The sequence below is a fragment of the Oncorhynchus nerka genome, linkage group LG13 (genome assembly GCF_034236695.1).
Source record: "Oncorhynchus nerka isolate Pitt River linkage group LG13, Oner_Uvic_2.0, whole genome shotgun sequence".
NCBI lineage: Eukaryota > Metazoa > Chordata > Actinopteri > Salmoniformes > Salmonidae > Oncorhynchus > Oncorhynchus nerka.
Genome location: NC_088408.1, coordinates 19,598,946 through 19,614,656, shown reverse-complemented (window position 1 = coordinate 19,614,656; position 15,711 = coordinate 19,598,946). Strand labels below are relative to the sequence as shown.

The window sequence follows — 15,711 nt, the reverse complement described above, 5'->3', positions numbered from 1 at the left end:
TCACACAGTATGGGGTTGGATGTCACACAGTATGGGGTTGGATGTCACACAGTATGGGGTTGGATATCACACAGAATGGGGTTGGATGTCACACAGTATGGGGTTGGATGTCACACAGAATGGGGTTGGATGTCACACAGTATGGGGTTGGATGTCACACAGAATGGGGTTGGATGTCACACAGTATGGGGTTGGATGTCACACAGAATGGGGTTGGATGTCACACAGTATGGGGTTGGATGTCACACAGAATGGGGTTGGATGTCACACAGTATGGGGTTGGATTTCACACAGAATGGGGTTGGATGTCACACAGTATGGGGTTGGATGTCACACAGAATGGGGTTGGATGTCACACAGAATGGGGTTGGATGTCACACAGTATGGGGTTGGATGTCACACAGAATGGGGTTGGATATCACACAGTATGGGGTTGGATGTCACACAGAATGGGGTTGGATGTCACACAGAATGGGGTTGGATGTCACACAGTATGGGGTTGGATGTCACACAGTATGGGGTTGGATGTCACACAGTATGGGGTTGGATGTCACACAGAATGGGGTTGGATGTCACACAGAATGGGGTTGGATGTCACAATGTAACTTATTTTGTAACAGGAAATGAAGCAACATGGTATACAGAGCCTTTCTTTGATCAAATTATATTTACTAAAAAAATTCAGCATTTTGTGTCTTGAGAACAACATATTGAGTAAATGTGTTTGTGTATGAATGTGTGGGTGTGTGACAGAAAAAAATTGTATAAGAGAGAAGCAATGAAGGGATCTCTTCCTAGCACATACTGTAAGAGCTTGGGATTTATTGTAAACTGGCAGTGGAAATGTTGATAGTGACAACCAACCCCACATTCCATGTGACAACCAACCCCACATTCCATGTGACAACCAACCCCACATTCCATGTGACAACCATCCCCAACAACATAATTGTTCATGGATACTCCCATAACTCAAACATTTATAAAGAAAATTCCAATTTTTTTTTTTTTACCTTCACCTATGAAAAACACAAATTCCCATCCGCTCAATGTTTTGTCATGCTGACATGAATTGACCAGGTGGATGAGTTCTTAAGGATCCACCCCTTTTTTTTCAATTTTCACCTACAATGACATGTCAAGTCTAACTGCCTGTAACTCAGGCCCTGAAGCAAGGATATGCATATTCTTGGTACCATTTGAAAGGAAACACTTTGAAGTTTGTGGAAATGTGAAAGGAATGTAGGAGAATATAACACAATAGATCTGGTAAAAGTTAATACAAAGACAAAACCAACCGTTCTATTGTATTTTTTTGTACCATCATCTTTGAAATGCAAGAGAAAGGCCATCATATATTATTCCAGCCCAGCTGCAATTTAGATTTTGGCCACTAGATGGCAGCAGTGTATGTGCAACGTTTTAGACTGATCCAATGAACCATTGCATTTCTGTTCAAAATGTTGTGTCATGACTGCCCAAATGTGCTAAATTGCTTTATTCATAACTTTTCATGTTCAAAACTGTGCACTCTCCTCAAACAATAGTTTGTTTTTCTTTCACTGTAATAGCTACTGTAAATTGGACAGTGCAGCTAGATTAAGTTGTCCTGAGTCTGCACAACTCTGCCAGGACCTAGGATCAAGAGAGACGCTCAAGTCTTTTAGTACTATATCTCTTGACACAATGATGAAAATAATCATGGCCTCTAAACCTTCAAGCTGCATACTGGACCCTATTCCAACTAAACTACTGAAAGAGCTGCTTCCCGTGCTTGGCCCTCCTATGTTGAACATAATAAACGGCTCTCTATCCACTGGATGTGTACCAAACTCACTAAAAGTGGCAGTAATAAAGCCTCTCTTGAAAAAGCCAAACCTTGACCCAGAAAATATAAAAAACTATCGGCCTATATCGAATCTTCCATTCCTCTCAAAAATTTTAGAGAAGGCTGTTGCGCAGCAACTCACTGCCTTCCTGAAGACAAACAATGTATACGAAATGCTTCAGTCTGGTTTTAGACCCCATCATAGCACTGAGACGGCACTTGTGAAGGTGGTAAATGACATTTTAATGGCAACGGACCGAGGCTCTGCATCTGTCCTCGTGCTCCTAGACCTTAGTGCTGCTTTTGATACCATCGATCACCACATTCTTTTGGAGAGATTGGAAACCCAAATTGGTCTACACGGACATGTTCTGGCCTGGTTTAGATCTTATCTGTCGGAAAGATATCAGTTTGTCTCTGTGAATGGTTTGTCCTCTGACAAATCAACTGTAAATTTCGGTGTTCCTCAAGGTTCTGTTTTAGGACCACTATTGTTTTCACTATATATTTTACCTCTTGGGGATGTTATTCGAAAACATAATGTAAACTTTCCCTGCTATGCGGATGACACACAGCTGTACATTTCAATGAAACATGGTGAAGCCCCAAAATTGCCCTCGCTAGAAGCATGTGTTTCAGACATAAGGAAGTGGATGGCTGCAAACTTTCTACTATTAAACTCGGACAAAACAGAGATGCTTGTTCTAGGTCCCAAGAAACAAAGAGATCTTCTGTTGAATCTGACAATTAATCTTAATGGTTGTACAGTCGTCTCAAATAAAACTGTGAAGGACCTCGGCGTTACTCTGGACCCTGATCTCTCTTTTGAAGAACGTATCAAGACCATTTCGAGGACAGCTTTTTTCCATCTACGTAACATTGCAAAAATCAGAAACTTTCTGTCCAAAAATGATGCAGAAAAATTAATCCATGCTTTTGTCACTTCTAGGTTAGACTACTGCAATGCTCTATTTTCCGGCTACCCGGATAAAGCACTAAATAAACTTCAGTTAGTGCTGAATACGGCTGCTAGAATCCTGACTAGAACCAAAAATTTGATCATATTACTCCAGTGCTAGCCTCTCTACACTGGCTTCCTGTCAAAGCAAGGGCTGATTTCAAGGTTTTACTGCTAACCTACAAAGCATTACATGGGCTTGCTCCTACCTATCTCTCTGATTTGGTCCTGCCGTACATACCTACACGTACGCTACGGTCACAAGACGCAGGCCTCCTAATTGTCCCTAGAATTTCTAAGCAAACAGCTGGAGGCAGGGCTTTCTCCTATAGAGCTCCATTTTTATGGAACGGTCTGCCTACCCATGTCAGAGACGCAAACTCGGTCTCAACCTTTAAGTCTTTACTGAAGACTCATCTCTTCAGTGGGTCATATGATTGAGTGTAGTCTGGCCCAGGAGTGGGAAGGTGAACGGAAAGGCTCTGGAGCAACGAACCGCCCTTGCTGTCTCTGCCTGGCCGATTCCCCTCTTTCCACTGGGATTCTCTGCCTCTACCCTGTTACGGGGCTGAGTCACTGGCTTACTGGGGCTCTCTCATGCCGTCCCTGGGGGGGTGCGTCACCTGGGTGGGTTGATTCACTGTTGTGGTCGGCCTGTCTGGGTTGGCGCCCCCTTGGGTTGTGCCGTGGCGGAGATCTTTGTGGGCTATACTCGGCCTTGTCTCAGGATGGTAAGTTGGTGGTTGAAGATATCCCTCTAGTGGTGTGGGGGCTGTGCTTTGGCAAAGTGGGTGGGGTTATATCCTTCCTGTTTGGCCCTGTCCGGGGTGTCCTCGGATGGGGCCACAGTGTCTCCTGACCCCTCCTGTCTCAGCCTCCAGTATTTATGCTGCATTAGTTTATGTGTCGGGGGGCTAGGGTCAGTTTGTTATATCTGGAGTACTTCTCCTGTCCTATTCGGTGTCCTGTGTGAATCTAAGTGTGTGTTCTCTAATTCTCTCCTTCTCTCTTTCTTTCTCTCTCTCGGAGGACCTGAGCCCTAGGACCATGCCCCAGGACTACCTGACATGATGACTCCTTGCTGTCCCCAGTCCACCTGGCCATGCTGCTGCTCCAGTTTCAACTGGCCTGGGCCCTAGGACCATGTCCCAGGACTACCTGACATGATGACTCCTTGCTGTCCCCAGTCCACCTGGCCATGCTGCTGCTCCAGTTTCAACTGTTCTGCCTTACTATTATTCAACCATGCTGGTCATTTATGAACATTTGAACATCTTGGCCACGTTCTGTTATAATCTCCACCCGGCACAGCCAGAAGAGGACTGGCCACCCCACATATGCTCTCTCTAATTCTCTCTTTCTTTCTCTCTCTCTCGGAGGACCTGAGCCCTAGGACCGTGCCCCAGGACTACCTGACATGATGACTCCTTGCTGTCCCCAGTCCACCTGACTGTGCTGCTGCTCCAGTTTCAACTGTTCTGCCTTATTATTATTCGACCATGCTGGTCATTTATGAACATTTGAACATCTTGGTCATGTTCTGTTATAATCTCTACCCGGCACAGCCAGAAGAGGACTGGCCACCCCACATAGCCTGGTTCCTCTCTAGGTTTCTTCCTAGGTTTTGGCCTTTCTAGGGAGTTTTTCCTAGCCACCGTGCTTTTACACCTGCATTGTTTGCTGTTTGGGGTTTTAGGCTGGGTTTCTGTACAGCACTTTGAGATATCAGCTGATGTACGAAGGGCTATATAAATACATTTGATTTGATTTGATTTGATTAACAAGAATTTAAGCTTTCTGACATTATCAGATATGTCTATGTACTGAGAAATGTTTGTGTAACTTACAACCTCATGCTAATCACATTAGCCTACGTTAGCTCAACGTCCCACAGGGGACCCACCAATCCCGAAGAAGTTTTAAACGAATTCACACATTTTAACTTTAAAATGATTACACAACTCCATTTAGATTGGGAGTAATTAGCACTGTGACAACCAACCCATGGGACAACCAACCCGTCCTCCCCTAACTTACAGAAGTTAGAATAGTGATTCAAACCTTTACTTGTTTTCTTTCTGTTTTGTTTGGGATTCACAGTGACTGAAATGCAGTGTGTATTGTTAGGTTAAAATGTGGGTGAGTCAGGAAAATAATGACTAAAATGTCAAGAGATAAAAAAGAAATGCGTCATTGCTGTAAGAGAAAGTAACGACCACCCATTAGTATAACGCTATAGACTATTCACAATTCTGTTTCAGAGCATCCAATATGGTTATGTTGTTGTGCGGGTGCTGTTTGTTTCAATAGGACTAAATCACACGTTAGTAGTAGATCCTCAATAATATCGTCATACCGAGCATGTGTAGGCCTATCTATTATATTATGCTACCTATTTCTCATCATAAAGCGACAAAAATAATTCTACATAAATATCTGTTTTAGGGGAGAAACTGTTTAGAATCGATGGCTGAAATGTGATACCATGACACGACACATGTAAACACATTCACAGGTTGTTGTTTGCCCAAAATAATACATGGCGATTTCCGTTGAGCAGTTACCGGTGCGCATGCAGCTGCCCACTACCAAGCTTACAGAAGTGCCTCTCTTTTTGACAGATAGGCCTATCTATTAAAAGCTGCTGACGTCAAAAGCGACTGCCATCTTTGACTAGGGCAGAGCTGCTGCGTTCCATTGAAGAACTGAGGAGGTATCAACCACGCGCAGTGCCTTTGCAGCAATCCAGTCCACACAGAACGGGAGTGATATCTGTTAGTTGTTGAAATACGCAGACATTTCCTCCTGCTGACTGCAAGCCACCGACCACGGTACAGGTAAGAGAACACTTTAGATTTATATTTTCTATTATAACGCAAATTTTTTATTTTCGGGGGTTTTCACCAAAATATTTTCAGTACAAAATAAAGTACTCGGTTTTGAATTGTGAAGCCGTTTTCGATTGAGAGCATCGGATGATATGTTTTGATAAACCCTGCATGACGATCCACTTGATTAATAAAGGTTTATTCGTTGCCTTTTTGTTTAATTCGCATGCCTGATTTTGAAATATATCAATGATAGGCTATGTGTATTGTTATTAGAGAAAGCCATGCCGGCGTTTGCCTCTTTCTAATTACATGAACCTTGTGCTGTGCGTGTAAATCTCCACGAGCAGTCGATTTTCTGAAATTGAAGGATGCTGTATGTGCTAATGCGTAAGGTGTGGGCGTTTTCTGCGTTTCAGCACCTTGGACAATGACAGCTGGGGCTCGGCTGCGCTGTTGTCTCTCTTGCTCTCAAACTCGCTCAGAAAATATGCAGACGAACACGCACAATACATTAAACAAAGACACGGCTTTATTAGATATTCAAACCGTATTAGATATGACTTGTTGTGTTTTGCACCAGCATGCTTTGAAACGTGTGTATATTTAGAAGCTTTTGGGGATTTTGCGCAGAGCTGGTTTATCACTCCCGCGAGTGATGCTTAAGAGGATGGTATTTTACGACCGCTTCTCAAATGTGGGTAGGCAACAGCCCACTGCTGATGCCGCAGGGGAATCGTGAATGATAGTAAGTCTATCAAAACAAAAGTAGGTGTGATTTAGTGCAGATTTAGAGCCTAATGTGCGTTAAAAATGCAGTTGGGGAGAAACATCCGAAAGGGGTGAAAGAAGGGGTCATCAATTGATTTAGGGAATGTCATTATAGTAAACTGCGCCAGAGTGTGTTGATGGGAGGAGGGGGGGGGGGGTAAACAGGGGAGACACGACCGACATTCTTCATGAATATGCCACTATATATGTACGCCCGTCCGTGCTCGCTGGCTGTAGCCTACTCAGTTTGTTGCGTCAAAATGGCCACATCCCTGCCATGCCATTTAGGTGACGAAGCATCGGTAATTACGTCTGTGTCTTCCCGGTGCTAGAGGATGGGCGGGGGGAGCGGGGGAGGACGGTGAAACCCGCACTATGACATCCTATAGCCCCCATCCATCCACGCCATCCTATACGTATATGCACTGCACCTCGACTACATCAAACCACAGATGAGATCCTTAGATCATCGACTTGTCAAGCACGAAGCATGTGGTGAAATTGACACCAAATCTGTTATGATGTATGTGAATTTAAATGGTCTTCTCTCCATCATGGCTCAATGGAACATTGGTTGATTGCTGACCAGACCTTTAAGGTTTGCGGCAAATTAGTTATGTAGGTCACGTGCTCCTCTACGTGCTCTTCTTCGCAGGTCGCACCTGGAAATACTGTTTTTAGATTTCAGCACCACGTGATGTTGGACCACCGTCGCATCTCCCCATTGCTCTACCTGAGAGTTTTCAGTCTCTTGTGCCATAACATCAGAGAGAGAGACAGGGACAGAAAGAAAGAGACAGAGAGAGAGAGAGGAAAGAGAGAGAGAGATAATATCAAAATGGAGAAGCTAGTAACAGGCCGTTAGATATGAAAGGAATCCAGCATTGAATGGAGTGTTGAGAGGGCCCATGTTGAGCTGACAAATAAAAGAACATGAAACGCATGCTTTCGGTTGACATGGCTGCTATAGCCTACCATATCGCATCATGCGGCTTCCATCGGTTTGACTGCAGAGCGTGGGCGGCACTATAGGGCTTTTTCCACGAGTAAATGGTGACTCATGTACCATCACCCAGCGGTAGCGGTTGATTGTTTTTCGGAACAGCCTATTGTTCGTTTATATAGCTCTCTCTCTCTCTCTCTCTCTCTCTCTCTCTCTCTATGTGTGTGTCTGGTATACCGAGCTGAAATCTATAGATTTGCTGAACTGTGCATTGTGCGTATTGGTGCATGCGGCTATCCCTATTTTTTCTGAGCATATACTCTCCAGATATCAGTAAATGACTGCCGACAATTACCAAATGTCCCCCTAAAAAAGCTATAATGAAATGGACATTTGGCCAAGAAGTCCGTTTGGCCAATAAATCGATTTCAGAACATTTAACTTATATCACAATCTATATGATTGCAGCCTTGGATTAATAATTTCACCTTTTTTTGCCAAACATACCAACGAATAAATGCCTCACTGTTACTGATTGATAATGATGCTTGTCAACTGAAAGAACGATGGCATTCTACTGTAATTCGACATGCATTTATGATGTACTGTATGCCTTGAGGAAGCTGAAGAATCGTGCATTTTGCTCGATGTCAGGGGGACTGTGTGTGATGGTATCTCTATAATGAGGTCTGTATTGATGTTGAGTAATGTGCTGTTCTGACCAACGTAGACTAGTGGACGCTATTCTAGGTTCATGGCCCTGGAAAAGGACTGTAGATTAGGTTTTCAGTCAGGAAGTACTGTATTTTGCATCCCAAAGGGCACCCTATTCCATATTTAGTGCACTACTTTTGGCCTGGGCCCATAGGGCTCGCGTCAAAAGTAGTGCACTTTGTAGGGAATATGGTGCCGTTTGCAAAATATGTGTGGGGATTGACTGTATTGATATCATAATCTGGCCATTTTTGTGTAGGCTATTATCAATTCAGAAACATATAAGATCTAACACATACGTGGAAACATTAAAGTATGTTGCATGATAAGATTCAATCCAACACTATGTTTAAGCTTTTCAGAGTATGTATATGATAAGATTCAATCCAACACTATGTTTAAGCTTTTCAGAGTATGTATATGATAAGATTCAATCCAACACTATGTTTAAGCTTTTCAGAGTATGTATATGATAAGATTCAATCCAACACTATGTTTAAGCTTTTCAGAGTATGTATATGATAAGATTCAATCCAACACTATGTTTAAGCTTTTCAGAGTATGTATAGGCTTCTATCAGGTACAGCGTATTCTGTTTCACTACATAACAAAGGCCTACTCCAGTAGCATCAGTTTCACCAAGAGAGTTAACCTTGCCTTTGACCTGATGACAGTAGTGGAACAGGAGGAGGAGGGGAGAGGATTTGGCATCTACTCTTTACCACAAGGGAGTTAGTCTCATTTTCCCTGAGACAATCAGGTAGTAAACAATAAGACAAAATGGCTGCTGCTGTAGAGCAGAGGAAGCTATGGCGATGTCCGAAGATTGAGGACTTTGGCGTGTTCCCTCCGTCACTGCCTATGACACATGGCTGGGACACATCGATGGGAGAATCTCTCGATAGCAAGTCTGCATCAGCCCTGGGACAAAGGAGTTGTACAATTTTGGTAGAAGATGTTGTAGAATTCTTCTATACCCAAAGCCCCCTCGTCTTTATAGTGAAGATGAAACAGAGAAGCTATGATGTCACCTTGCGCTGCAGTCTCTGAGATAGTTGTATAATGTTATGTTGGCTCCAACTAATGATTCCATTTGGCTGACAGTCATATAGTTATATTTCCTGCAAATGTCAGAGTCATCAACATAGTTGTTGGTTTTCGATGTACTTTACTGAGCTGCATTGCACTATTCAGTTATTCAATCAATCAAATTGTGTTTATATAGCCAGAAACCTAACCCATGGACCCCCACAGAGCATGTCGCTAACAATTATTCACTGGTAATAATAGTGAGAGATGCTGGAGTGTCACTCTGCGGGCTGTTACCATCTGAGCTCTTCTTCTCTGGTGCTACTGGGTTTTTTCCCATGATCCTCTCTTCCCACCACCCACCAATCAGAAGAGGGGCTGATGTTCCTCAGAATGATGGAAAATAGAAGATAATGGCGAATGAAAGGATTAGTGAGAGAGAGAGAGAGAGAGAGAGAGAGAGAGAGAGAAAGAGAGAGAGAGAGAGAAAGAGAGAGATAAAGAGAGAGAGAGAGAGGGAGAGAGAGAAATAGAGAGATAAAGAGAGAGAGAGAGAGGGAGAGAGAGAAATAGAGAGATAGAGACGAGTAAGAGAGATTGTACCTTTAATCTTCTATACTGCATCAAAACATTTAATCCACTGCAGGTACAGTAGTACATCTACTAAATGTTTACTTTCGAGTAGAGATGCCCAAATGTGATTAGGGTGAGTTATCTTTGGTAAATATTGTTTGTCTTCTTGTTGTTGGACCTTCTCCAAATCATACAGCACATATATCATCAAAGCTTTTGTAAAGAATATTTGTTGGTTTTCATAGACCTCATCAACTATCTCTGTTTTTAGAACATTACATTGGTCAGTGATGACAAGACATATGGTGTGAGCAGGCCTGCCAGTAACAGGGTATGACGCAGACTGCAACAGTAGTAAGTCTAGTGCTGCAAGTTGCTGTGACCACAGAGAGCATCTTCCCAGTCAGTTGTATGGTGGAAGGATTCCTCTGTGTTGAGTTACGAGGCATATGATTGGTTGAAACCTCCCTGGTCTGGACTGAAGCACGGACATCGCCATCGAATCCCTTCTTCAGTGAGCCACGTTATTAACCAAGTCATCTGGTCTCGTCAACATGAATGTGCTTGGGCCGTTCACCATTACATGTCCTATAGGGAGCTCAGGTGCCTGACAATAGGCTAGATACACATTAGTATTGTGTTGACTCTGGGCTGCATTCAACACCATTACTGTATCTTATTCAGAAGCCAATGAAGCGAGTCTCTGTGGTGATATTGTTGCTCTACCTTTGTCAATCTGAGGCTGGGTAATTTATGATGCTGCAGTGAAGGCAGTGGGGGTTCTGGTAGATTATGCCCGGGTTTTTCTGGCTTGTAAACAACTCAGTTGTTGTTAGACTGACTGCCCTAAGATTGGAAGGTTGGGGGTTCAATCCCCAGGCAAGTCATATAAAAGACAGTAAAAAATAAACAATTATGGGACCTTATGTGTTTCTGCTTGGCACTCAGCATTAAGGAGATAGATTGGGGGTAAGGCCCTGTGATAGACTAGTATCCTGTCCAGGGGGTTGCTTGTACATCACACTATAGAAACAGGAGATTGGCTCCTGCTGTTGTGAGCCAAGGCTACTTACTTTATTCTGGCTTGCACATACTGCACCTAGAACTGCCTGATCAGAATTCATAGTGAATGAGTAATGACACTGTCTGTATGCAATACATTGGCTTTATTGTCATATCACTGCCTGGGATTGGATCTTTCTCCTCTCTCTCTCTCTTTCTCTCTTTCTCTTTCTCTCGCCGGCACGCATGCATGCGCGTGCAAACACACATTTGATTTGCCTGAGAGATTTTGATTTGATCTAATCTGTGTGTGTGTGTGTTCTTCGTATAGCCGTAATATGTTAATGATGCAGATGTTGGTTCACTGAGCTAAAGCTTCATGGGAATATAGAGAATATCAATTAGGGACAATTGTAGGTAACATGCTTCAATTTCCTGCCTGGCCAATCAGATCAATGCATATTTGTCTTGACTGGATTTACACTCATAATGAGTTATTTTTCTCTCTGTCTGAAGTCTTTTTCATAGTGGATTATGCACATCTCTCTCTTTTGCTTGCTACTAGTAACATGTACTAAATAGTAGGTTAGAACATGCTTATTACATGTATTAACACCTATTCATGTTAATAGTTAACCAAATGTAAAGATAATCATGAGGGATTGGACAGAAGAAGAAGAGGAAGAGAAGAAGAATAGCAGAGATCCTGTATGTAATTCAATGAGTGCACTAGGGAATAATACGATGTCATTCAGACATAGCTATTATTATTAGATATTGTGAGTGAGGGTCTTGTCAGAATGTGTTTCTTGGCCCGGGGGCCCACTAATTGCTTTTTAATGTCTTTGTCTTTATGACTCCTCAAATATTTAATAGCCTCTAATGCTGCCACATCTTGGCTACCGAGGCTGCTGTCACTGGACAACTGAGAAATTACATTTTGGGGCTTATTTGACTGATTCATGGCAATTTTCCCCACATAATTCAATGTGTCCCAGATGACAGCCTATCCATTTGGATCACAGATAAATTAGGTGGGGAAAATTGCCATAAATCAGTCAAATATAAGCCATGAATGTGTTCACGGAATTGGACCATCAATGTGTTTGAATGGAACATTGTGGGGTAGGACTCTGAATAGGCTGTATTACAGTACAAACACATTCCACAGACGAAAAAGGATTACGGGGATAATGAAACAAATCAATATTGATTAAGACAAAACACTTTGATTATCTATTACCACAGCATCAGTAAACCATCTGTAATTGAATCTGCATGTTCCTTGCAGGGATGGGGATTGGGTGCTTCAATGTGCCCTTGCCATTCAATTCCATCAAATATCACAACATTAAAAAGCTTCTGCTGCAGGTTTGGCGTGCCTGTGCATCTCGACACAGTTTTATCGTCTCAGTCCATTAAAAACTGGAAGGTCATGCTTTTAATTCAAAACAGGCTCCCGACCCGTCTCGTAGCGCTGGAACAATAAACTGAAAATGATCGACACCGACCAAACCGACCACTTATTGTGGACATTTAGCTAATATCGTTCATTATGATAAGTAGGCATTACTAGAGAAATGTGAAGTTTAAAATGAAGTTTGCTAATATGGGTGATTGTTGGGACAATTGATAGCTACTTTATATTCAAACTAGCAGTAGTAGTTTGAAGGGTAATATAAAAAACTGGTGGACATTGTTATAACCTATTTATCATAATGGTGTTGATTCAGTCAATTTATCTTAAAATGTATTTTTGTCCATATCGCCCAGCTCTAGTGTCTGGTACAGTAGGTTCAGATCATATCCCAGCTCTAGTGTCTGGTACAGTAGGTTCAGATCATATCCCAGCTCTAGTGTCTGGTACAGTAGGTTTTCTCTACAGATCATATCCCAGCTCTAGTGTCTGGTACAGTCGGTTCAGATCATATCCCAGCTCTAGTGTCTGGTACAGTAGGTTCAGATCATATCCCAGCTCTAGTGTCTGGTACAGTAGGTTCAGGTCATATCCCAGCTCTAGTGTCTGGTACAGTAGGTTCAGATCATATCCCAGCTCTAGTGTCTGGTACAGGAGGTTCAGATTATATCCCAGCTCTAGTGTCTGGTACAGTAGGTTCAGATCATATCCCAGCTCTAGTGTCTGGTACAGTAGGTTCAGATCATATCCCAGCTCTAGTGTCTGGTACAGTAGGTTCAGATTATATCCCAGCTCTAGTGTTTGGTACAGTAGGTTTTCTCTACAGATCATATCCCAGCTCTAGTGTCTGGTACAGTCGGTTCAGATCATATCTCAGCTCTAGTGTCTGGTACAGTAGGTTCAGATCATATCCCAGCTCTAGTGTCTGGTACAGTAGGCTTTCTCTACAGATCATATCCCAGCTCTAGTGTCTGATACAGTAGGTTCAGATCATATCCCAGCTCTAGTGTCTGGTACAGTAGGTTTTCTCTACAGATCATATCCCAGCTCTAGTGTCTGGTACAGTAGGTTCAGATCATATCCCAGCTCTAGTGTCTGGTACAGTAGGTTTTCTCTACAGATCATATCCCAGCTCTAGTGTCTGGTACAGTAGGTTCAGATCATATCCCAGCTCTAGTGTCTGGTACAGTAGGTTTTCTCTACAGATCATATCCCAGCTCTAGTGTCTGGTACAGTAGGTTCAGATCATATCCCAGCTCTAGTGTCTGGTACAGTAGGTTTTCTCTACAGATCATATCCCAGCTCTAGTGTCTGGTACAGTAGGTTCAGATCATATCCCAGCTCTAGTGTCTGGTACAGTAGGTTCAGGTCATATCCCAGCTCTAGTGTCTGGTACAGTAGGTTCAGATCATATCCCAGCTCTAGTGTCTGGTACAGTAGGTTTTCTCTACAGATCATATCCCAGCTCTAGTGTCTGGTACAGTCGGTTCAGATCATATCCCAGTTCTAGTGTCTGGTACAGTAGGTTTTCTCTACAGATCATATCCCAGCTCTAGTGTCTGGTACAGTAGGTTCCGATCATATCCCAGCTCTAGTGTCTGGTACAGTAGGTTCAGGTTTTCTCTATAGATCTATTGTCTCGTAACAGGTTGTCTCCTCCTGCCTCTCCCATAACCTCTCATTCCCATTCTCTCCCTTCTCTCCCCTCTCACTATTTTCCCCACCTCACCCCACCCCTCTCCTAATCCATCTCACCTATCTCACCTCTCTACCCCCTCCCACCCCTCTCCCCTCTCTCCCCCATCCCACCTCTCTCCTCTCTTCCCCTGTCCCTTGCCGACCTCTGCGGTGGCCGCTCTTTGTTGTGTTCGTCATATTTGTCATATTTCCCAGGCCCTCCGGGGGCAGTCTGCTGTTAGTTAATGTTCCCAAGAGGAAGGGAATGAGCTAGTTTTGACCAGCCCAGCTGGGTGCCTCCCTGGTCCTAACCGTAACACTACACAAGGAGACCGCAGAGGTGACTGTCTGCCACCGTCAGAGGGGAGATAGGGCTCCTGATCTGCAGCACATGGGGAGATAGGGCTTCTGCTCTGCAGTACATGGGGATATAGGGCTTCTGCTCTGCAGTACATGGGGATATAGGGCTTCTGCTCTGCAGTACATGGGGATATAGGGCTTCTGCTCTGCAGTACATGGGGAGATAGGGCTCCTGCTCTGCAGCACATGGGGAGATAGGGCTCCTGCTCTGCAGCACATGGGGATATAGGGCTTCTGCTCTGCAGTACATGGGGAGATAGGGCTCCTGCTCTGCAGTACATGGGGAGATAGGGCTCCTGCTCTGCAGCGCATGGGGATATAGGGCTTCTGCTCTGCAGTACATGGGGAGATAGGGCTCCTGCTCTGCAGTACATGGGGAGATAGGGCTCCTGCTCTGCAGTACATGGGGATATAGGGCTTCTGCTCTGCAGTACATGGGGATATAGGGCTTCTGCTCTGCAGTACATGGGGATATAGGGCTTCTGCTCTGCAGTACATGGGGATATAGGGCTTCTGCTCTGCAGTACATGGGGATATAGGGCTTCTGCTCTGCAGTACATGGGGATATAGGGATTCTGCTCTGCAGTACATGGGGATATAGGGCTTCTGCTCTGCAGTACATGGGGATATAGGGCTTCTGCTCTGCAGTACATGGGGATATAGGGCTCCTGCTCTGCAGCACATGGGGATATAGGGCTTCTGCTCTGCAGTACATGGGGAGATAGGGCTCCTGCTCTGCAGTACATGGGGAGATAGGGCTCCTGCTCTGCAGCACATGGGGAGATAGGGCTCCTGCTCTGCAGCACATGGGGATATAGGGCTTCTGCTCTGAAGTACATGGGGAGATAGGGCTCCTGCTATGCAGCACATGGGGATATAGGGCTTCTGCTCTGCAGTACATGGGGATATAGGGCTTCTGCTCTGCAGTACATGGGGATATAGGGCTTCTGCTCTGCAGTACATGGGGATATAGGGCTTCTGCTCTGCAGTACATGGGGATATAGGGCTTCTGCTCTGCAGTACATGGGGATATAGTATTTATTTTTGTTTGATTTGGCTGATTGATGGATGAGAAGCAGGTACACATTTTTGTGTGTGTTTTGTATTGAGGATTGGAGGAGGACAATCAACTGTAGAGAGGTGATGTTGAGAGGACAATCAGCTTTTTGAAACGGCCTGAGTGGTGTGAGAAGGTCATGAATGCAAACAGCAGGGTCAGCTACCCTATATCCCAGTGTTAACAGCAGGGTCAGCTACCTTATATCCCAGTGTTAACAGCAGGGTCAGCTACCTTATATCCCAGTGTAAACTGCAGGGTCAGTTACCCTATATTCCAGTGTAAACAGCAGGGTCAGCTACCTTATATCCCAGCGTAAACAGCAGGGTCACCTACCTTATATCCCAGTGTAAACAGCAGGGTCAGCTACCTTATATCCCAGCGTAAACAGCAGGGTCAGCTACCTTATATCCCAGTGTAAACAGCAGGGTCAGCTACCTTATATCCCAGTGTTAACAGCAGGGTCAGCTACCCTATATCCCAGTGTAAACAGCAGGGTCAGCTACCTTATATCCCAGTGTTAACAGCAGGGTCAGCTACCTTATATCCCAGTG

At 44.0% G+C, this 15,711-nt stretch overlaps 1 protein-coding gene across 1 annotated transcript in view; it reads left to right on the top strand.

Annotated features, from left to right (window-relative positions):
- Positions 1-5,529: 5,529 nt before the first annotated feature.
- LOC115139193 (synaptosomal-associated protein 25-A) overlaps positions 5,530-15,711 on the top strand; it is a 37,608-nt gene continuing 27,426 nt past the window's right edge. The window contains exon 1 of the mRNA XM_029676329.2: positions 5,530-5,623. The gene's annotated coding sequence lies outside the window, so the exon portion shown is untranslated. The remainder of the gene's footprint in view (positions 5,624-15,711) is intronic.